The sequence below is a fragment of the Tachypleus tridentatus genome, chromosome 6 (genome assembly GCF_004210375.1).
Source record: "Tachypleus tridentatus isolate NWPU-2018 chromosome 6, ASM421037v1, whole genome shotgun sequence".
Taxonomy (NCBI): domain Eukaryota; kingdom Metazoa; phylum Arthropoda; class Merostomata; order Xiphosura; family Limulidae; genus Tachypleus; species Tachypleus tridentatus.
Window position 1 is genome coordinate 161,363,594 of NC_134830.1, and position 23,447 is coordinate 161,387,040.

General features: G+C 35.6%; 1 protein-coding gene across 15 annotated transcripts in view; it reads left to right on the forward strand.

Moving 5' to 3' along the window:
• The window catches only part of LOC143254304 (zinc finger protein castor homolog 1-like), a 243,484-nt gene that overhangs the window by 168,976 nt on the left and 51,061 nt on the right, over positions 1–23,447 (forward strand). The window lies entirely within an intron of this gene.

Sequence of the window (23,447 nt, forward strand, 5' to 3'; positions counted from 1 at the left end):
GTGGTTCAACAGTTTAGCGTGCTCAGGATTCATACTATAAATCTTGTTTCTCCAAATATTCGCTCTGTACCTTTGGGTTTGAGTGTGCCCGTAATACTGATGACCGAGATATTTGATCACATAAACAATTATCCCAGAATTGGCGGACGATGCAATTTATTTTGTTGATATTTGTTTGTATTTACGAGTTGTGTTATTTAACCAATAAAGTTGTTTGTCCTAAGGAATTTATAAAAAAAAAGAAAGAATAAAATACCCTGAGAGATCGTGAAATGGGCTCCTTCGATAATTCATCGGTTAAAATATGAAAGCGAGGTTTTGGGTGTTTTTTTTTTCCTCTCCATTGTATTGGGTTTATGATTTCACCAACCGTCTTTGTTTTTGTCTGTTTTCAGCTAACTGGCTGACAATCAACGAATTGAGAGTACTCGAAAGCTTAAAAGAAATTATCGCACCAATCATGTCACTGCTACATTATACTTATGAAAAGCTGGCGTTTACGTTTTGATATACATAAATGGCCCACGTTATGAACTAATTGATATCTGAGTAAATTTATAGCATTTGAAGCTGTAAAAGTTTATTTACAATGATATCCACAACTATTATATACATAAACTGTATAGTATACTGTAGGCTCCCCTTCTGTAAGGAATACTACTGTAGAACCCTCTCCCCTGTGGGTCAGCAGTAGGTTTATATACTTACAACGATAAAATCCAAAGTTCGGTCCCCCGCGGTAGACAGAGCGCAGATAGCCAGTTATGCATCTCTGATCTACAAATCAACAAAACAATGTACTGCAATATGTAAATAAGCAGACGACATCCTCATAAAATATTCTCGAACTGGGGACCGAGTACCCCTGAGAGCTGCAGCACACACAACTGTACCTTCCTAAATGAATAGATCTCATCGAGTGCGTTGTAAAAACATAGTTTCACATATTTTTTGTCATCTAATAAAAGATATAACAAATTAACAACATTTTCAAGGAGAGCACTTTTTTTGTGTCCACCCCTATAGGTCGTGATTTTATATTTACTTTTTACAGAAATGTCTTGTAATGAACTCCAATTTACGTTAAAGTTAAGAGTAATCATGTTTTGTCTTTTGGAATATTAAACAATTTCCTAGACAAATCTATATGCTTATCATGAAAACTGCTTTTAAAGTCAGTTACGTTTGTCCTTTGGAAATGCTTTCTTCTGACCGATGGGATGCATACAGGTCAGTGTACTTGACCAACACAATATCTGGCTTTACCAGAATTCATAAGCTCATCAACCTGACCATTCAGGTTAAAAATTCAAATATTAAAGTATCACGTACAAAATATCATTCTACGTTTCCAGTATTGGTCATTAACTTTCTTTCTTTTCCGCTGTTTTTGTTTTTGATGCAAACAATCCCCAGTCGGTTGGAGAAACAAATTCCTTACACAAGAGAAAGCTTACTACAAGTTTCTTCGTGCATTGGTATAGATCACGAAGCTATTCCTTAACAAGTATTTTACTTCGTCAGTTCACCTCACTGTCCTCCGTCGGTGGTAAATTCATATTATGGACATGACCTGAACGAATATCAGAGGTTTCAAAAATTCTGGACGTATTCATTCTTTTTCTGTTTTAGATATCTCCGTCTCAAGATGAGGGAATTTACTAGGAACCCTGCGTATCCATTGTGTTCAGCTAAGGCCAGTCACGCAACGGTAGTGTATTCCCCCTCGTGTTTTGTCTTTTTCTCCCCGACTCCGCAACAATCACACTTTAAATTACGCGTTGCGCTTTCTAGCACATCCTTTAACTGCTTTATAAGTATCTGACTCAATAGAGAACATAATTAATGACACTAAAATCGTGAATCATACACGTTTGAAAATGCCACGAAAGAATCTCATTGGAGCCAGTCTTGGCTCTGGGAAAAGGTGAAAGTTTTTTAAAATATATTTTTGTTAACTAAATGGGCGCCATTTGTGCTTCAACAAAGGTTTATTTTTGTAAAAAAAAAAAAGTAAATATGATAATATGGCCATTACTACCTTTAGCCCGCAATCGCAATTTGCACAACTACTGTTTCTAAGTAAAAATTACCAATTTTAGTTACATCATGGCTTGATTTCAGTCTTGGATCAAATGTCACTAAAATTATATTTCTATGATATATATATACTTATGTTTTTCGTTATACCTACACATTGCAATGGTTTAAAGTCGTGTGCTTTAATTCCCCAAACAATTAACTGTTATTTATCGATCTTCAATATTATCCCCAATATAATTTTTCGTCGCACATTCTAGTTGTTCCATCTCCCCCCAACAAATAATTTTTCATCGCACATTCTAGTTGTTCCATCTCCCCCCAAAAAAATAATTTTTCGTCGCACATTCTAGTTGTTCCATCTCCCCCCAAACAAATAATTTTTCGTCGCACATTCTAGTTGTTCCATCTCTCCCAAACAAATAATTTTTCGTCGCACATTCTAGTTGTTCCATCTCCCCCCCAAAATAATTTTTCGTCGCACATTCTAGTTGTTCCATCTCCCCCCAAAATAATTTTTCGTCGCACATTCTAGTTGTTCCATCTCCCCCCAAAAAAATAATTTTTCGTCGCACATTCTAGTTGTTCCATCTCCTCCAAAAAATTTTTTCGTTGCACATTCTAGTTCTCCCCCAAAAAAATAATTTTTCGTTGCACATTCTAGTTGTTCCATCTCCCCCCAAAAAATTTTTTTTCGTTGCACATTCTAGTTGTTCCATCTCCCCAAAAAAAAATAATTTTTCGTCGCACATTCTAGTTGTTCCATCTCCCCCCCCAAAATAATTTTTCGTTGCACATTCTAGTTATTCCATCTCCCCAAAAAAATTGTGTGTTTTCTTATAGCAAAGCCATAAAGAGCTATCTGCTCAGCCCACCGAGGGGAATCGAACCCCTGATTTTAGCGTTGTAAATCCGGAGACATACCGCTGTACTAGCGGGGGGCCCCCAAAAAAAATAATTTTTCGTTGCACATTCTAGTTGTTCCATCTCCCAAAAAAAATAATTTTTCGTTGCACATTCTAGTTGTTCCATCTCCCAAAAAAAAATAATTTTTCGTTGCACATTCTAGTTGTTCCATCTCCCAAAAAAAAATAATTTTTCGTTGCACATTCTAGTTGTTCCATCTCCCAAAAAAAAATAATTTTTCGTTGCACATTCTAGTTGTTCCATCTCCCCAAAAAAAATAATTTTCGTTGCACATTCTAGTTGTTCCATCTCCCCCCAAAAAAATAATTTTTCGTTGCACATTCTAGTTGTTCCATCTCCCCCCAAAAAATTTTTTTTCGTTGCACATTCTAGTTGTTCCATCTCCCAAAAAAATAATTTTTCGTTGCACATTCTAGTTGTTCCATCTCCCAAAAAAAAAATTTTTCGTTGCACATTCTAGTTGTTCCATCTCCCCAAAAAAATAATTTTCGTTGCACATTCTAGTTGTTCCATCTCCCCAAAAAAATAATTTTCGTTGCACATTCTAGTTGTTCCATCTCCCCAAAAAAATAATTTTTCGTTGCACATTCTAGTTGTTCCATCTCCCCAAAAAAAAAAATTTTCGTTGCACATTCTAGTTGTTCCATCTCCCCCCAAAAAAATAATTTTTCGTTGCACATTCTAGTTGTTCCATCTCCCCAAAAAAAAATAATTTTTCGTTGCACATTCTAGTTGTTCCATCTCCCCAAAAAAAATAATTTTTCGTTGCACATTCTAGTTGTTCCATCTCCCAAAAAAAATAATTTTTCGTTGCACATTCTAGTTGTTCCATCTCCCCCAAAAAAAAATAATTTTTCTTTGCACATTCTAGTTGTTCCATCTCCCCCAAAAAAAATAATTTTTCGTTGCAAATTCTAGTTGTTCCATCTCCCCCCAAAAAAATAATTTTTCGTTGCACATTCTAGTTGTTCCATCTCCCCAAAAAAAAAATAATTTTTCGTTGCACATTCTAGTTGTTCCATCTCCCCAAAAAAAAATAATTTTTCGTTGCACATTCTAGTTGTTCCATCTCCCCCCAAATATAGTTTTTCGTTGTTCCATCGAAACCTATGGTAAAAGAGTAGCCCAAGAGTTAGCGGTGGACAAAACCCACTTCTTAATATTAACAACTTCACGTTTCGAAAAAGTTTATTTTGTAGCTCGTTCAAAGAAAATGTCTCCCCTGTTTTATGTTATGATACATTTCGATCATACTAGCATATTAAATTAATATTATTTGTGATTGTTTTATTTTCAGCGTAGTTCTTATCACTTAGCTACACACGGTAATTCTTGTTATATGTCTAATTAGACATGCAAGAACATACTTACATGTTTAATTGGAAGATTTCCACAAACTACGAGAGAACTTAATATGTTTCAATAATTGCTCTGATCCGGTAAAACTAGATACGACTAACACTTCTTGTTGATATGCATGTTTTTATTTTTATAAACAGTCTTTGTTTAGTTTGAATTTCGTGCAAAGCTACATGAGGGCTATCTGCGCTAGCCGTCTCTACTTTAGTAGTGAAAGACAAGAGGAAAGGCAGCTAATCATCACCACCCATCGCCAACTATTTTCATACTTTTTTTACCTACGAATAGTGTGAGTGACTGAAACATTATAATCTTCCCACGGCTGAAAGGAGGAGTACATTTGATGAGATAGGGCTTAAGTATTTTTTCGCGTATACTTTGTCTATTCGCATCCATGCAAGGACAAGACTTTTGTTCTAAGAGTTGAGCAAAAGCCGAACGTTCTACAATAAAGAGCCTGGCATGGCCAGGTGGTTAAGGCACTCGACTCGTAATCTGAGGGTCGCAGGTTCGAATCCCCTTCACATCAAACTTGCTCGCCCTTTCAGCCGTGGGTGCGTTGTAACGTACGGTCAATCCCACTATTCGTTGGTAAAAGAGTAGCCCAAGAGTTGGCGGTGGGTGGTGATGACTAGCTGCCTTCCCTCTAGTCTTACACTGATAAATTAGGGACGGCTAGCGCAGATAACCCTTGAGTAGCGCAAAATTCAAAACAAACAAACAAACAAACAAACCAAACTAATCTACAATAAATAAACTTTGCTTGCCGTGAATGGGTGGTCCTGGAGCTCCAAGTTGATTGACGTTTGTTTTCCAATGTCGTCAAGTACAAGGAATATTCCCGTTTTGGAAATTCTAAATCCCCGAAGTGAACACACTTTTATCGTGTGAGTATATAAATATTATACGTATGAAATGTTTGGTACATGGCTGTCTTCAAGACAATCGGTCTTAAGTCACATCACGCTACCTAACAAATGGCAAAAAAAATGTCTGATGCACCGCGTTCCCTGCAACTTTATACTGGCCGTGATTTTCACGTAACTTGTTGATTTGAATATTCGAAATCATTTTGTTGTGTAGTACTAAACCACGTAGTCCACCCGTCGACTTATAACGTTAAAATCTGGGGTTCGATTCCCAACGTGCTTTATAAAATAAACTATAAAAGTAAATTCTGATATTTTGGAGCTTTCACTACTGTTTATCTTATGTATAACATATAAACATATATATAGTTTTTTTTTTGTAAAGTCTATAGTATTGGCGTGTTCCTGAAACTGATTTATTGACTGGTTGGACTCCATGTCAGTTATACTGAAGGAAAGAGGGAGAATACCGTTATAACGGTTTCTCTTATTTTGCGGATCGTTGTGGATCATCCAATATGAATGTACACTAGTTCGTTGTATGATGTAAAAAAAAACAACAACACGTCTTATTTACTTTATTACATCTTTTACGGTAAGCTTAACTAACCATAAATCTGAACTCAAAACTTCACTTATCTGCTAACTTTCTCGTATCTGTAATGAAGCTGTGCCTTTTAAACAACCCCCCGCTAGTACAGCGCTATGTCTCCGGATTTACAACGCTAAAATCAGGGATTCGATTCCTCTTGGGGGGCTCAGCAGATAGCCCGATGTGTCTTTGTTATAAGAAAACACACACAACACACATGCATTTTAAACTCTCTTTGCTCTGAGTCGAATAATATTGTAATTTCGTATAAAATAAATTCCGTGTTCTGGAGTAAGATTGAAAGTATTTTGAATATACAAAAACATCCATAACACCAGGATTACATTCACGTACTTCTAACGTTAACGTCTGCGGTTCAATTCCTTACGTGGAAGAAGTGCAGATGACCTGCTGAGTAACTTTGCACTATGAAAACAAACAACAACAATGATCATGGGACAGCTACTATGCTATCTGCCGCCGTCACTAATTTTTATTACCAATGAAAGGGAAAACAGCCCTACCATCCCCACCACGTAATTGATTGTGACTCTTATAATGCAATCACTGCTCAAAGTGTAAGGAATATTTTGTGGTATCACAACTTCAAATGCGGTTCGCCAACTCCAAAATCCAGACCTCTTTGTTCGTTTATAAATATAAAGCGCTTTATTAAAGTTTCTTTTAACATTAATCTACAATAATATGCCCTATCTGTTAACATAGGTCCACTAAAACGTGGAGAAGTACTTACCATGCAAATCAAATAAGACGACGGATGACGAAGAAGAGACAAAACATTTTAAATTCAGTTCGATTCTCGATGTCGTATTCTGTAAATTGAGTGTATTATACTCTTGGAGTTTTAAAAGTAAAGGTTTAACGTAGATGAATGAATATCTTACTCAAATACGTTTGTAGTAATCGTGTTTATTCTCACTTTCGTCACTTAACCAGACGACTAAAAACCTATATATATATATAGCTAATGATTCAGACTTAGCATTTGGGATTTCGTTTAAAAGCGTTTTAGATTAAGCGATAATAAAACACAAATTGCAATAAAATATGCAAAAAACCCACAAAAAACTGAATGTATCACACATTTCGGAAGCAAACCCAAGACGCGTTCATAATCTGGATAACAGCCAAAAATACAGTCTAGGAGGCGCCACTCAAACTGCGGCTGAAATTAAGGCTTAAGGCTGTATTCAGCAGGAGCTAAACAGTTAGTACGTTCGCATCTATTTTATCTGCTTATCAAATAAAACATGTTAATGTTCAGTTAAGTAAAATATTTTTTTTCAGTATTCTGTGTTCTTCTCCATTCTTTTCGAGAGTTACATTCACCACCTAACGTTTTTCATGTATCAATTTTTTGCGCAAAACAGTTAAGTCGTCAAGGGCAATTAGAAACATTCTTTTAGATGTAAATAATGTAAGAAAACCTTGAGGTTTTATTAATAGGGGAAATTTAGATCGCTTTCTTATGATAGCATTAAAACTAAACGACAGCATGTATGTACAAGAAAGTATTTATTTCTAAATGACACACGAATGTGTGCATGTACGAATACTGTGGTTCTCGGTTTCCTGACGAGGTCTCAGTAGTATAAATCGTGACCGATTCTAGTCATTTTGTAGGATATCTTGCACTCCCAGAAAATACTCTTAAAATATATATATCTTTTTGATACAACAGAAGCCACTGTAAACCTTTATTTGTGTTGTAAATACTAAATTACGGATTTATAGCATTGAACAAAATAAAAAAAATTATTTGCAATTTCTACCTTTTATTTAGTAATATGGATCTGATCCACCACAAGTAAAAAATGATGTCCCTCGAACAATGATAGTTTCGAACATCTGTCGACCAAAGATTTCTTGTAACAGTTAAAATTACATTAGTGATGAAAATCTGCTTCAGATATTGGTTTCGAAAGCTGACCATTGAAGTTAGATAACATTTAAGTCTATTGACTATGGTGGCCAAAACAGGCGTTCAAACTCCTCTTCATAATTCAGTAAACCAGTCTTTAAGTATTTCAGTACTATGAACTGGTATACTGTTTTGCTGAAACAGACCAGCTCCGTTTGGGTATAAGGTATTTACCACAGGGTTATCTTGATCTGTGATAAGGTATAATTTCATACCATTCTTTACCTTTTACTGAGATCACAGGCTCTAAACTAGTCCAAGTTACAGCTGCCCAAATGCGGACAGAACCACCACCACGCTTAACTAATCGTTCACGAAATACGGAGATTAAATATCCTGTGGTTTTCCCCGTAAGCTAACATGCCCATTTAGTGGGAAATGTGCTAATATGATTCATCTTATGAAACAATATTTTGTGCAAATATGATTCATCTTATGAAACTACATTCTGTGCAAATATGATTCATTTTATGAAACTACATTTTGTGCAAATATGATTCATCTTATGAAACTACATTCTGTGCAAATATAATTCATCTTAAGAAACCACATTCTGTGCAAATATAATTCATCTTATGAAACAATATTCTGTGCAAATATGATTCATCTTATGAAACTACATTCTGTGCAAATATGATTCATCTTATGAAACTACATTCTGTGCAAATATGATTCATCTTATGAAACTACATTCTGTGCAAATATGATTCATCTTATGAAACTACATTCTGTGCAAATATGATTCATCTTAAGAAACCACATTCTGTGCAAATATAATTCATCTTATGAAACAATATTTTGTGCAAATATGATTCATCTTATGAAACAATATTCTGTGCAAATATGATTCATCTTATGAAACTACATTCTGTGCAAATATGATTCATCTTATGAAACTACATTCTGTGCAAATATAATTCATCTTATGAAACTACATTCTGTGCTAATATGATTCATCTTATGAAACTACATTCTGTGCAAATATGATTCATCTTATGAAACTACATTCTGTGCAAATATGATTCATCTTATGAAACTACATTCTGTGCAAATATGTTTAATCTTACGCAACTACATTCTGTGCAAATATGTTTCATCTTACGCAACTACATTCTGTGCAAATATGATTCATCTTATGAAACTACATTCTGTGCAAATATGATTCATCTTATGAAACTACATTATGTGCAAATATAATTCATCTTATGAAACAATATTTTGTGCAAATATGATTCATCTTATGAAACTACATTATGTGCAAATATAATTCATTTTATGAAACCACATTTTGTGCAAATATGTTTCATCTTATGCAACTACATTCTGTGCTAATATGATTCATCTTATGAAACTACATTCTGTGCAAATATGATTCATCTTATGAAACTACATTCTGTGCAAATATGATTCATCTTATGAAACTACACTCTGCAGTTGATTTACACTATCGTACTTTGACTTTTGTATTTCGGTTTTGTTAGTAGAGGATCCCGAAAGGTAGACCTATCATGGTAACCGACATTTTTGGAGTTGTTTTGACCGTGTATATATGTTTATTTGTTTTCGAATAAATCTGGAAGAATCGAACCTTGGAATTTAACGTTATAAGTCAGTAGACTTACTGCTGTCCGACCGAGGAACTGTTTTGACAGACTGGTTATTGTAGAATAACCTTACGTTTAGCGCACATCTTTGACGGTGCAGTCCTATGTTTTTGTCTCGCTGCTCATCTTACTGTTCATCTGTCAATTTATTTTTTCCATCGCTATGATATTTGTGTGATGCGGTTTTATTTTTCGATCTCACTGACGTCACTGTTCTTCAGGATATATCCATATCACTTACAATCGTGCCTCTTTGGAAATATAAAAAGGTATTTTAGCTTCACATTTTAAAGAACTGTTAGTTTTGTTTTCTTCGAAAAAAATAATATGCTATTTCGATACTGTGAAATTCAATAGTGTAGAACAATTTAACACAGAGTTAAACAGCAATACAGTTAAAACGTGAAATGAAAAATATCGGGTATTTACATTGTTCTGTAAAAACACTTTACACAAAGAAAAAATGTAGGAGCATATCACACAACACAGCAGCATCTCCATGACAAAGATATGTATAACGGTAAGAGTACACAACTCAACATAATATTCTACCTATGATGATCTTATTAAAAATAAAATAACAAAATATGTAACATATAATGGTATGTTGTACACCGTTGAAACAAGTATCTGCATTAAGCAGTGGGACACACACGATGGGAGACACACTGCCTTTCTGGTTTAATCTTTTTTTCAAAAACACCACTAACAGTGGGTGTAGGTGCTTGAGTTAGCGACATCCCCCCCATGTACATCGGACATTTACATCCAGCTGTGGGAAGGTATACTTGCTCTTAACAAAAAGGTGACTTTGTTTGCGATGTCTGTGCAAAGCCATCTGCAGCCACTGTCCCTAATTTTGAACTAATATTCCAGAGATAAGGCAGCTCAAAAAATCAGCAGCGCCCCCCGCCAACTCTTGAGCTGCTCTGCAATTGACCGATGTAGATTTACCGTCACTTTTTTAGTGCACCCACCTATTCTAAGTGCGTTTATGTGGGTCGGAATTTAACGCAATTCACGGACACTGAGATCCACAGTCCAAACACGTTAACGAAACGGCCACGCTCAGCCCGTTTACTAAAACAGGAAAATAGGAACTAAATAATAAATAAGTCATTATAAACTTGACACATCTTCCTCTTATGGTTGCATATTTCTATGGTAACCATAATAATATATATGGAACCTAGATCTTTAATTGGTTCCTGTTACTAGAATAAGAGAGAATGAAGATATAAACCTGCGAGCTAAACGTTTATACGTGAAAAAAAAAAAATTCAGAGCCACTCTACGAGCTATTGTGCCGCGGCAGAAAAATAAAAATGGAACTTAACGGCCAAAATGAGAAAAACAAGTATGACATCTTACTTTCATTATTTCTAAATAACATCCAACGTGGTCATTGGCTGTTTTGTTACATGATTGTTCCTTTATGTTTTGAAAGTGGCGTGACTCTCATGTTATATACATTAATAACTTTTACTTATTTATCAAATTTGTATAGATAGGGATTGGAAAAATCTATTACTTTTATACAAATACATATATACAAATTATAAACCAATTTTGCGAAGTTTTGTTATATTTAGTTTGGCCTGGAATGGGCTGGTTGTTAGGTTTCTCGATTCCCGAAATGTGGGTGTCGATTTCAAAAATAGCCACTGAGCATGCGTGCTCCTTCAGCCGTAGGGGTGTTATAATGTGACGGCCAATCTCACTTTTTCTTGGTAAAGGAGAAGGCTGTGAGATGTGTTGATTAGCTGGCCTTCCCTCAAGTCGAAGCTCGGCATGGCCAGGTGGTTAGGGCACTCGACTCATAATCTGAGGGTCTGGGATTCGAACTTCCGTCACACCAAACATGCTCGCCCTTTCAGCCGTGTGGGCGTTTTAATGTCACGGTCAATCCAACTATTCGTTGGTAAAAGAATAACCAAAGAGTACACGGTGGATAGTGATAACTAGATGCCTTCCATCTAGTCTTACACTGCTAAATTAGGGACAGCTAGCACTGATAGCACTCGTGTAGCTTTGCGAGAAATTAAAAAAACAACAACAAGCAAACCCTCCAGTCGATCATTTAATTTGAGGACGGCTAACGCAAATGGTCCTCGAATAACGCGAAACTTAACAAAAAAAAAAACAATATATAGTCAGTTTTGAAAGAGAGCAGCATAGGACTTATAACAACGGTTGTCAGAGACTTGTTCAACTTAAATATACGTACATACGAATGAATAATTCGTTGCAGTACTGGAACTGATAGCTAATTTCTTGTGTTATTCGCACCTTGTTCACTTCTTTATCGCTCTTAACACACTTTTTAAAGAACAAGAACTACAACAACGCACTTCTGTAGTGGCTTCCATAAACAACAGAAGCGAAATACACTTGAAATTCCAAAATTTATTGATACCAAGTTCCGGATCCGGATGCGATTTAATAATTAGCATACAGTTCGGACTGCGAAATCGAAAGTTGTTGTTTCGCACCCAGTTTCCGCTGACACAAAACTGTATAGATTTTGAGCAAATTAAAGAAGAAGTCAGTGCTTTGACAACGTAAGTTAATGACTAATCAGTAACATTTGATCAAAGCAAGCTCCCAACGTGTGTATAGATTAAAACTAAACCTTAATCTAATAAATAACCAAATTCATCTCGGCCTAACTAAGAGTATGCGATGCGATGATTATAAACAACTCAAACATTTAGAGCCTGATCCAAGTTTATGTAAATAGACCTAATTAAGAACTCAATGGTACTAAGCGAGCAAAATTAGGTCTAAAGGTTTACACAGTGTTTAGTAACACGTATAGCCAGGTACCTTCAGGTACAAATGGCCGCACGTGCTGCTGACACACTGCACCTATTAGATCAAATAAATTTAATCTTGTTCACTTCCAGCTGTTGAGTTTTAATTAAACTTATAATGACTAGAATGTATTAATGAGCAGTTTGATGTCGTCCCTGTTACCCTCCCTCTACTCCCTTTCTGTGACTGTCTATATTTGATTTCGGATAGTGACACCAGTGATTATATTGTTTGTTTGTTTTAAAATGTCGCGCAAAGCTACACGAGGCCTATCTGCGCTAGCCATCTCTAATTTAGCAGTGAAAGACTAGAGGGAAGACATCTAGTCATTACCGCCAACTGTTGGGCTATTCTTTTACTAACGAATAGTGGGATTGACCGTCCTATTATAACGCCCCTACGGCTGGAATGGCGAGCATGTTTGGTGCGACAGCGATTCGAACCCGCGACCCTCCGATTACGAGTCGAGCGCCTTAACCCACCCGGCCATGCCGGGTCTTGTGATTACAAAATGTCTTTTGCTAAGCGCAATTTTCAATGTGGATTTCATTCGAATGCAACTACAACAACATTCAGTGATAGTAAAAGGGTTGGTATAGCGTGGAGTTAGTTTTATACATCAAACATTTTTCAATAAACCCTGATGTTAAAGGCTTTTTTTTTTTTAACTAATCACCAACTTTCAATTAGAATTCCTACGATTTGTAAATTGTTGTCCCAGTAGGACAACAGTAGATTTATGGGCTTGCAACGCTAAAACCCAGCGTTCACTTCCTCGAAGTGGACACAATACATGAATCCAGGAAGAAAACGTCACAATAAAAACACAAACAAAACCGTTATTAAAAATAAGTTTTTTTAAAACCTTTCATTTTTTGGCACACTAGCGAATGTGAGATGTCATCACACATAATTTGTGTTGTCAAATGTGTAGAAGTCATGTATTGTCAGTTACTAACTGATTTAAAATATTGTTTTTCTTTTATTACTTTAATTATTTGTGGTATTTAAATAAAATGTGACTTTTTGTTTTGCTAGCCAAAATTACGACTTTATCTTTTTTCAATCAATATATAGCTCAATTTGGCTTTGGTCTAAAACAAACAAACAATAAATTGTTATACTTAATAGATTATTACTGTGTCAACGTGGAAGGTTTAAATTGTTACGACTCGGTTAGTTTTTGTGATTATACGGCTGTTACAAAAGTATTTTGATAGAGGCGTTTGATAATAGTACCTTTTATTACCGTTGTGTGGCCAGAGCGTTCCAGTCCAAGAAGTTTTTATTTTATTTCAACTGTATTTTTAGCCCTAATTTTACTTTCATCTCTTGTAGGTAAGGTAGCATTTTACTATTCCACACCACTCAATTATAATTATCTTGTATGCAAACAGAAAGAAATTATTATCAGATAAACAATTAGAAGTCAGCAAAGGTCAAAAACTTAATACAATTAACAGCACTCACAACCTGTTCATAAGTAATAATAATAATAAATGGCCGGTTTCAGTTAGGTCATTTTGCACTATCTGTCCACGACTTGCAGAACGTTGACTTCTCGAGATTATCTCTACCAGAAATATAATTATAATCTCGACTGTTTCTCAGTAATTGCCTTGTGTGCAAGTTTAATTGTATTCCTGGCACTAAGAGTAAACTGAACAATTGGCCAACACATTTGACAATAAAGAATTAGCAAATCGGTGCATAATTTATTTTGCAGCTTCTTCACGTAACGCGCATACTTTTCCTTAACCGATTACAACCTCGAATCTTTATCCAGTGTGATCTGATGATGATGACAAGGATAATCCCCTCATGTTAGTGAAACATTATGTACACGTATCAAATGTGAGAACTTGTAACAACATCGCCTAAAGACGCATCGCTTACCTCTAATGTTCGCAAGACGTTATGTACACGTATCAAATGTGAGAACTTGTCACAACATTGGCTTAAGACGCATCTTTTCCCTCATGTAACCAAGACGTTATGTACACGTATCAAATGTGAGAACTTGTCAAAACATCAGCTTAAGACGCATCTTTTACCTCCATGTTCACAAGACGTTATGTACACGTATCAAATGTGAGAACTTGTCACAACATCGCCTTAAGACGCATCTTTTACCCTCATGTAAGCAAGACGTTATGTACACGTATCAAATGTGAGAACTTGTCACAACATCGGCTTAAGACGCATCTTTTAATTTCCAACCCCGCCTTTCTTTGTTCTCTCTAACCATTGCTTGAGCCTTCTGGTGGCACTTCTTTGATTCTGTATTGAGAAGATTTGAATACCATATAATTATCTGCACCACCACTAGACATACTCGATACCTCTATAATCGTTGTCCAGAGCTTATGTAAGATGGCTTTAAAATATTACTTTATTACTCAGTGCACCTTGCCTCACTGGTAATTTATATACATGCTTGTCTTCAGGTTCGCTAATCCTACTTATTTCCGTCCGTCTGTCCTCGGTAACGGAACCTTAAAACGCGTGAAAATAATCTGATTGGGAGAAAAAATATATAAATGCCAAAGAAAGGACAACGTGTCGTCCGTTTGGAGGTGATAATGTTGTCTTCATTGAGTCATTAGAAGAGGCCGCTAAGTTTTTGATAGCCAGTGACATTCACTTGCGTTTCATTGATTGTGACAACATACGTTAGTAATCTGTTTACACGTAGCAGCTCTGCTAGTACCGACAAGCCACCCAGCCCCTCCCTCTCTTGGAATATAAACATGACGACGCACTCATGTTTTACCTGTGGTGCATCTTTTATCGTAGTGCGTCTTGTTACTTAAAAATGTGGGAGCCGAGTGGAGGAAGAGAGAGAGAGAGTGGGTCGAAGACCGTCTCGATGGATAACTTATCTTCGTAAAGGGTTGTTGCTCTGCTCGTATAAACAGGTTTGTTGTAAAATAAATCTAAACACTTTTTTTTTTTTTTTTTACGCATATAGATTATAAACTGTGAGATTTGTATATGATATTTATTTTTAATGGATGGCTTAAATGGGAAAAGATTGAAAAAATCGACACGGCCCTACTTTTATTTGCATCAAATCATTATACATAACTTTGGAAGTTAAAACAAAATACAAAAAGAATGATTATATGTATATATATATATACACACACACAAGCAATTATCAACCCCAAGTTTGTTTGTTTTTTTGTGTTCGCTAGACTTGTTCCACGCTCTCTCTCAAACATATTAATGAAGTTAAACAGTTTTTATTTGATTGTTGGTATTTTAAGTTTTAAAGGCAACCTCTTGCGATCCAAGGTTTGAGACATAGTCAAAATTAAAATGGGCGATAGACCCGCCTTCAAAGTTTTACCTTTACAAAAAACAATTATCATATTGGCCCGATTATAGGGCGATCTCAGATATTAGGCGATTTCCCCTTTTCAGAAACCACGTTGAAGGAAAAAAAAAAGCATTATATCGTACTTCTTTTAGGTCCACAAAATCAACAGTATAACTGAACAGCATGCAGGTGTATTAGTGCAAAAATTAGCGATGGCCTTGAGCGATCATCTGGCGCGTATGCGTAAACGAATACCATCTGTACATCCACGAATGCTTCAGGTGGTAGGCTTGATAATGTGGCCAATACAGCATGCTTATCATTTTCCTGGTGGGAAGTGTATTTTTAATATATATTTTTATTCCTTTTTCGTTTTATTTTTTATTTGTAATGATTTTTGTATTTTTCTTATCTTTTCGTACTTCATTACTTTTTATACTTTGCACTGAATCCATATTTGAGCATTAAAAAAACTTTTGTCTAATGAAAGTTATAGATGTCAACATTACATTATTTTCAGATATTGTTTTCTACTGTAAATGGCCCGGCATGGCCAGGTGGATAAGGCACTCGACTCATAATCCGAGGGTCGCGGGTTCGAATCCCCCATCACACCAACCATGCTCGCCCTTTCAGTCGTAGGTGCGTTATAATATAATGGTTAATTCCACTATGCGTTTGTAAAAGAGTAGCCCAAGAGTTGGCGGCGGGTGATGATTACTAGCTGCCTTCCCGCTAGACTTACACTGCTAAATTATGGACGGCTAGCGCAGATAGCTCTCGTGTAGCTTTGTGCGAAACACAAACCAAACGAAACTAGTGAAAGTAAAATCGCAGTCACATGAAATACAAAACTTCTATTAAGAGTTTTCAGAGATAAGCCGATGTTCTTTACTCTGTTTTTGGTAACAACTTGAAAGAGACTGCCTCCTGGCGATACAATAACAAACTACTTTTCAGTTTCAACGCAGAAGTGACTGCAAACTTAAACTGTATCGGGTTCTTGCCTAACTCCCTTCCAAAAATATTAATTTATCAGTTTAAACTTAGATCAGCATTTACTGCAGTAGTTTAAACTCAATTAAAACACACAGTATTATTATAACGTCCATTTTATTTATAGTTTTATGTATTTATTCGTTGCTGAAGTAAACTAAATCGCAAACTTGTAGAATCAGAGTAAATAAAATGTATATAAACTTGAAAAGTCTGGTTAAAAAACACAACATAAAAAGAGGTTTTTCCGGTTCTGTTTTATACCTACGTGTTTTTATTCTCAGTTTTTTTAATGCTTCATTTTGAAGATTTTTTGTTTTGTTTTCAGGTCGATAACATACTCCTTATAAAAACAATCACAGAAATAAGTAAACACTTATGAAGTCTCATTTGTTCCGCTAGGGAGGCAGTTGTCTTGAGACATCGATAAAACTCAGCATGGGAACAATGACGTTATGTCGTGGAGACACAAAACAACATCTGCCTATTATAAAATCCATAAATTTGAATCACAGATTATCTTTTACCTATTAAGTTAAATCTTTCGCCAGTTCATGAATATTATGAACGAAAGGCCTTTCAACGGACTCATTCGACAAGGTCTTTGATCTTTAACCATTGGACCCCAAAATTTATTGACTTTCAGCAAAGGCCTGTGGCCATATGAATACAAGTCACAAAAACCATCGAAGCTGTTTGAAATATTCAATTAACAGAGAAATAGAGGGCGTTACTCCTTAGATCATTTAAAGTACGAAAAGGTTAACAAAGCCACATTTCTTATTGATAACCTTTATATGCGTCCAACTAGAATAAGGAACTAGATGGGTTTTTTTAAAGACCTACCATAACTAGCTACACGAAGTTACCAATCAGATGTAAACATTCTACTGCCCTTTAAATGTGTTAATAAAAGGCACGGATTTACAAACTGTTTCTTTTTATATGGGGAAATAACATTGTGGTCCTTCCTGCAGTTATTTATTGTGTCCTGATTTATTCTGTTATGACCAGTCTAGTACCCCGCACTACCCATTCCGTTTACTGGTGGACGATTAGAAGCTATACTACTAGATAAGTGTATTGTTTATACCCTAGTTATAGGGCTATGTGCACTTATAAAATTCAGCTGTTCCAGTGGTAATGTATTTATAGTAAAGTTAGCCAATTGTTTTATTAACGATCTAAATAACACGTAGAGATATAAACAAACGCGACACGAGCACTGTGGTTAAAAGTATCTGGTTACATCAAATTTAACAATGGTTTTACCTTTTCCGCGGATATCTAAATGTATCTGTAATTTGACTAGATATGTTTTTGGCATGAGAAAATTTTCCCTGCTTTACTTTTATTTTTTTATTTTTTACTTTTTCAGTTTAAGACTTATCTTTGTAGGTTCAATTGCAGTTCACGCTGTGCACGCTATTATTTTACGTAACCATTTTGATGACAAATGTTAACTTGCTCTCTGTAATGCCATATTGTTCTACAATTTCGCAAATGGCATTGTGGTTAGGGTATGCGACCCGGTAGTGGGACATTATAATGTGATAATAAGTTTCACTATTCATTTGTAAAAAAGTTGCCCAACACTTGGAGGTTTATCACTTCAAAACTACGAACGGTTAATGAAGCTAACCCTCGAGTAGGTTTATGCAAAATTTCCCTCATCTCAGATTTGTTTCGGTTCGCCATGGCCACATGGTAAGGAGGCGCTTGACTAGGAATTGTAGGGTCGAGAGTTCAAATCTCTATCCCGCCAAACATGTTCGCCCTTCCAGCTGTGGGAGCGTTATAATGTTATGATCAATCACAGTATTCACTGGTAAAAGAGTAGTTTTGTTTTTTCTTGGTTTGGTTTGTTTTGAATTTCGCGCAAAGCTACACGAGGGCTATCTGCGCTAGCTGTCCCTAATTTAGCAATGTAAAATTCATGGCCAACTCTTGGGCTACTCTTTTACCAACGAATACTGGGATTGGCCGTCACACTATACATACAAAGATATCTAATAATTAAGCCACGTGATATCAATTCTCCTCCTGGCCAAACAACAATATAAACATCTAAATTTAAAAAATATAACCTGCAACCAGAAAGAAATTCACATAACGTTTTCCAGCCATGTGCATTTTTAACAATTATATTCTTATTTTTGATCATAACTTCTGTTTCTAAAAAAATATACTGTAAGATCTAAAATTCCACTTCAACATTTACACATATGCGAGAGATTGAGCCTGACCTCGTTTATGTTGGTACCGTGTCATTTAAAATATACTCGTAATCTGAGAGCCGAGGGTTCGAATCCCGGTTTCACCAAACAAGCTCGTCCTTTTATCCGTGGAGACGTTAGAATGTTACGATCAATCCCAGTATTCTTTGGTAAAAGAGTAGCCCAAGAGGTGGCGCTGGGTGATGATGGCTAGATGCCTTCCCTCTAATCTTTCACTGCTGATGAGTTAAGGACGGCTAGCGCAGATAGTCCTCGTGTAGCTTTGCGCGAAATTCAAACCTATCCAAAACCGGATTTGTTTCAACACCACCTTTTCCTAATCCCACACAGATTTTCTATAAAACTGTTGTTACACAGCTTGATTCCACTCGACTACAGAACCCTTGCTGGTCTTTAGGAACCTTGTGTTATTTCCCATTAACATAACAAATCGACGGAACACGCGTATGTGTAATAATTTGTATATGCCTTTTGTCGTTCCGTAAAACCCGGAGGGCCAATAAAAACAAAGAAAAACATACGTACACAGAAATGGTCACGTTTTGTAATTCTTATTCAAAAATACTTCAATACAAGTGCATTTTGGTAGAACTGTGGTATCTTTTTGGATTCAAATTAAGAACACAATTTATTTGCCTACGTTGGATTTCACCCCGCGAAATTCAGAAACAGTAAAACAAAGTTCTCTAAAATTATGAATCTGTTTTCTTTATGATTATTGTTTTAGTCATATTATGGAAGAAGAGAATAAGAAAATACAGATAAAAATAAACTGTGAAAATTTAATAGTGTAAGACTAAAGGGAAGGCAGCTAGTCATCGCCACCCACTGCCAACTCTTGGGCTACTCTTTTACTAACGAAGAGTGGGATTGATCGTTATATTATAACGTCCCCACGGCTGAAAAGGCTAGCACGTTTAAAGTTATGGGGATTCGAACCTGCAACTCTCAGATTACGAGTCGAGTGCCTTAACCACCTGGCCATGCCGGGCCTACAATGCTACATTAGGGACGGTTAGCGTAGATAGACCTCGTATAGTTTTGCACAAAATTCAAAACAAACCTAAACCAAACCCTTCGAGTTTCACGAGATCTTGTATTTTTGTCACGAACCTATATAGAGATATGATAATCACGTAAACATTCGTGGGCTTACAGAGTTCGATTTCATTGCTCGCAAGTTTTCTGTTTCATTAGAGAAACCGATGTTACTAGATTTACCATTTCCGTCAGACTTTTTGCTCTAAGACATGTCAGTTATATCTTCTTGGTAGACATACACCTGTCATCCAGTATCAACTATCAACTCCCCATTACACGCATAACTACCTCGAATTATGAATAATTCTGATGACTTATAATGCTAAGTTACAGATTTCGATACCCGTGGAAGGTGAAGTACAGATGGCCCATTGTGCAGCTATGCACATTATATCAAACAAAATCATACCTAAGTGTTATGTTAACACTAACAGTTACAAATGTCTATAAAAAATACTGATTAAAAGAGATAGAGAGTATAACGTATATTACGTCACAGGTTTGTTGAGCACGATGTATCTCAGATTAAAAAAAAATGTTTCACTCGTGAATTGCGCACGAGTCGAAGGTTTATAAGTTATCTAATTCCGAGAATTAAGGAAAATAATAATAATAAACGTCGTTGTAAGAAATGAAATTGCATTAACTGTTAGTCTTAGAAATTATAAGTCCTATGCTCCCCTACCTCATTAATTTCTACAAATGTCAACGAAAAATGCATCCGTCCGTGTAATGCTAAAGGCGTTTCATGGAATTTTAAATGTATAAAATTGTAATGTCTTGATAATCCTTTAAGAATCTCCGAAATTTGCCTTTTAAGGGGTTGACGAAAAATACTGGAAAAAAAACAAAGAACTGTACATCTGTTTCGGCATGTGTGTTGCTTACCATGTGCATTTTACATTTTCCTCATTCCGTGGTGCAATAAGAAGAGGGAAAGACGAAATGTTCATGAGAATCACAGAACAAAGAGACGACGAGATGAGAGTTGCGAGTTTCGAATATTTGTGGCTCTAAATAACTTCCAGTCTGCGTGACGTAAACATTTAAAAACATTTTGTTGCCACAAATACCTTTTAAGATATGAGAACTTTTCGAAGTAAACAGGGAAAAATGAAAGAGAAAACGTTTGAAACACCCACGCCTATAGACAAGATCGTGGCTACCAGAGTAAATGGATAAAGATGATGGGTTTGTATTCTTCATTCTGTATGTGTGTGTGTGTGTGTGTGTGTGTGTATCTACGAGGACATCCATGTATGTATTTTTTAGATTTTACTGCTATTTGCGTGTTGTTTTCAGACTGAATACGTAATATACATAACACACGCTAAGCCTAAAATTAATTTGTACATCTTTATACAACTGGCTGTTTACTGTGGTTTTGAAACTTCGGTTAATCACATTTTTAGCTTGCAACACCACTTTGTTTCACGAATCTAGTGTGAATACATAACACAGAATAATTATTAATACATTTATGAAATCCGTATAAAATTGCTTTGCTAGGGATGTATTTTCTATCTGTCTAACTCTTTGTGTGCGTGTTTCTCGCTCTAGGTTTACTTCGATCTAGGACTACTTACATCGTTCTTCACGTATTTTCGTCTCAAAAATAATCAACAAAAAAACAATGTGTTAATAGTCACTGTAACTGAAAACCAAATGTTAAAACAAACAAATCCAAACAACACGAAGACAAGGTCTAACGTAAGTCAAAAATTGTTTGTTTCTCCAGTTTTGATAAAAGAGCAGCCCAAGAGTTGGGGGTGGGTGGTGATGACCAGCTGCTTTCCCTCTAGTTTTATACTGTTAAATTAGGGACGGCTAGTGCAGATAGCCCTCGTGTAGCTTTGCGTGAAAATCAAAACAAACTTAACTCTTTAAAAGTATATCACTTTATTTGGGTGTTCTGTATCATTTCATTACAATAGTACCAAGTGTCATGATATAATAAAACTGTTTATTGTAGATGTTATAAAATCTATTTTGTGAGTGAATATTTTACTATTGTTTAGATTGTTTATAACAAGAAGAGTTAGAGGCAATTATTTTAAAGTAAATGTTAAGACAAGTTTAGTTATGTAACTCGGTAAGAGTAATATGTTGTATTTATTACTTATTGAGATTGAGATTATAGAAGTCACGTGAAATTTATTGATGTCGAGGATATACAGCGAGCAGACGATTTAGTGAAAAATATATAAATAGTTTGAAATGAACAGAAAACAATAGACAAAGACAAAACAGCCACGAAACAAAGTAAAGTCACGTAAAAGAGACATTCAGCCAGAGAAAAAAAGGTCTAACATATTTATAAAGTCAGTATATTACATACTAATATAGGTCATATATGTTATATTTGCACTATCCATATGGTATACGCAATGTGTTGCTGTGATACGTTTGCATTAACCATACATACCATTAGATTTAAAAGTTGACGCAATGTATGCGTAAACAACAATGGCGTGTATTGTTTTATAATACTTACCCAATATGGATAGGTAAGCTTTCACGTGACAAACATGTTAGCTGCTGTATTAACCCTAGTACACACACTCAAAAAAATTACGTTGCCCACACTGGGGGTCATTTTTGACCCCCACCAAAAATATTAACAAAAAATTTATTTTCATATAAGCAAAGTATAAATTTGGACAAAATATTTATTCTATACAATTTATGCATATACTCTGGGTAACTTTATGGTCATTGCAAGCTATTTTACTACATTTGATACACTTTGAAGAAGTTTTTTCCTTGAATCACGTGCTCATATTTGACACCATTTCCTAACGTTCTCTTCAGCAACTTTTTGTCTTTTTGGAGGGATCACTTCATTTTTATCTTCTTCAGGCAGTAATTCATCAGTAAGCAACTTCAAAAATTCACGTCTTGCTCTTTTTTGGTACTTTGATGCGAATTCTGGATGGCGCTGGCGATAGAGAAGGTAAGCATTGTATGCGGCAGCATCAAGAATGTTATAAAATAGTGCCATTGGCCACCTTCTGGTCTTTCTTTTTGTGGAAAAGAATCTAACTATTTGGTCTAGTGTATCGACTCCTCCTTTGGTGGAGTTATAGTATGATATTATTTCAGGTTTTCCTGATTCATCATCGATTGAGGGCTCTCTATGCAACGTAGATAAGAATATTCTAGAATGCTCGAGAACATTTATAGAGTGTTCTAGAATGTTCAAGAACACAAAATTTCATATCAATATATTATTTGATTGTTTACCAGAAATGTAATTGAGTTTTTTAAACGGGGGTCAAAAATGACCCCAAATGTGGAAAACGTGAATTTCGACATTAGACAAGGGGTGTAATACCCCATTTGCATAAAATACATGTTAAACGTATTAGTATAGTATGTTATTAGTATAGATTAAATTAAGTACATTTTTAGGCCCGAAAGTCACACCTTTGATATTTCTATAACAACTTAAACACAAGTGGGCCCATTTTTGACCCCCACCGTGTGTATGAGGGTTAAATTTTCTTGAACACTACGGACATACGAACTACGCTGTATAAATCGTATTATACGACTGGAATTTTTCTATGTGAAGCTCGGTAAGCTATGATGTTCCGTGACTATGTTAGATAGTTCACTGAATCACTCAAAAAATGACCAACTCATGAATAATTTATCATTCTGCAAAATGCTCTGTACTCTTTATCTCTAGATTTTGAAGTTGG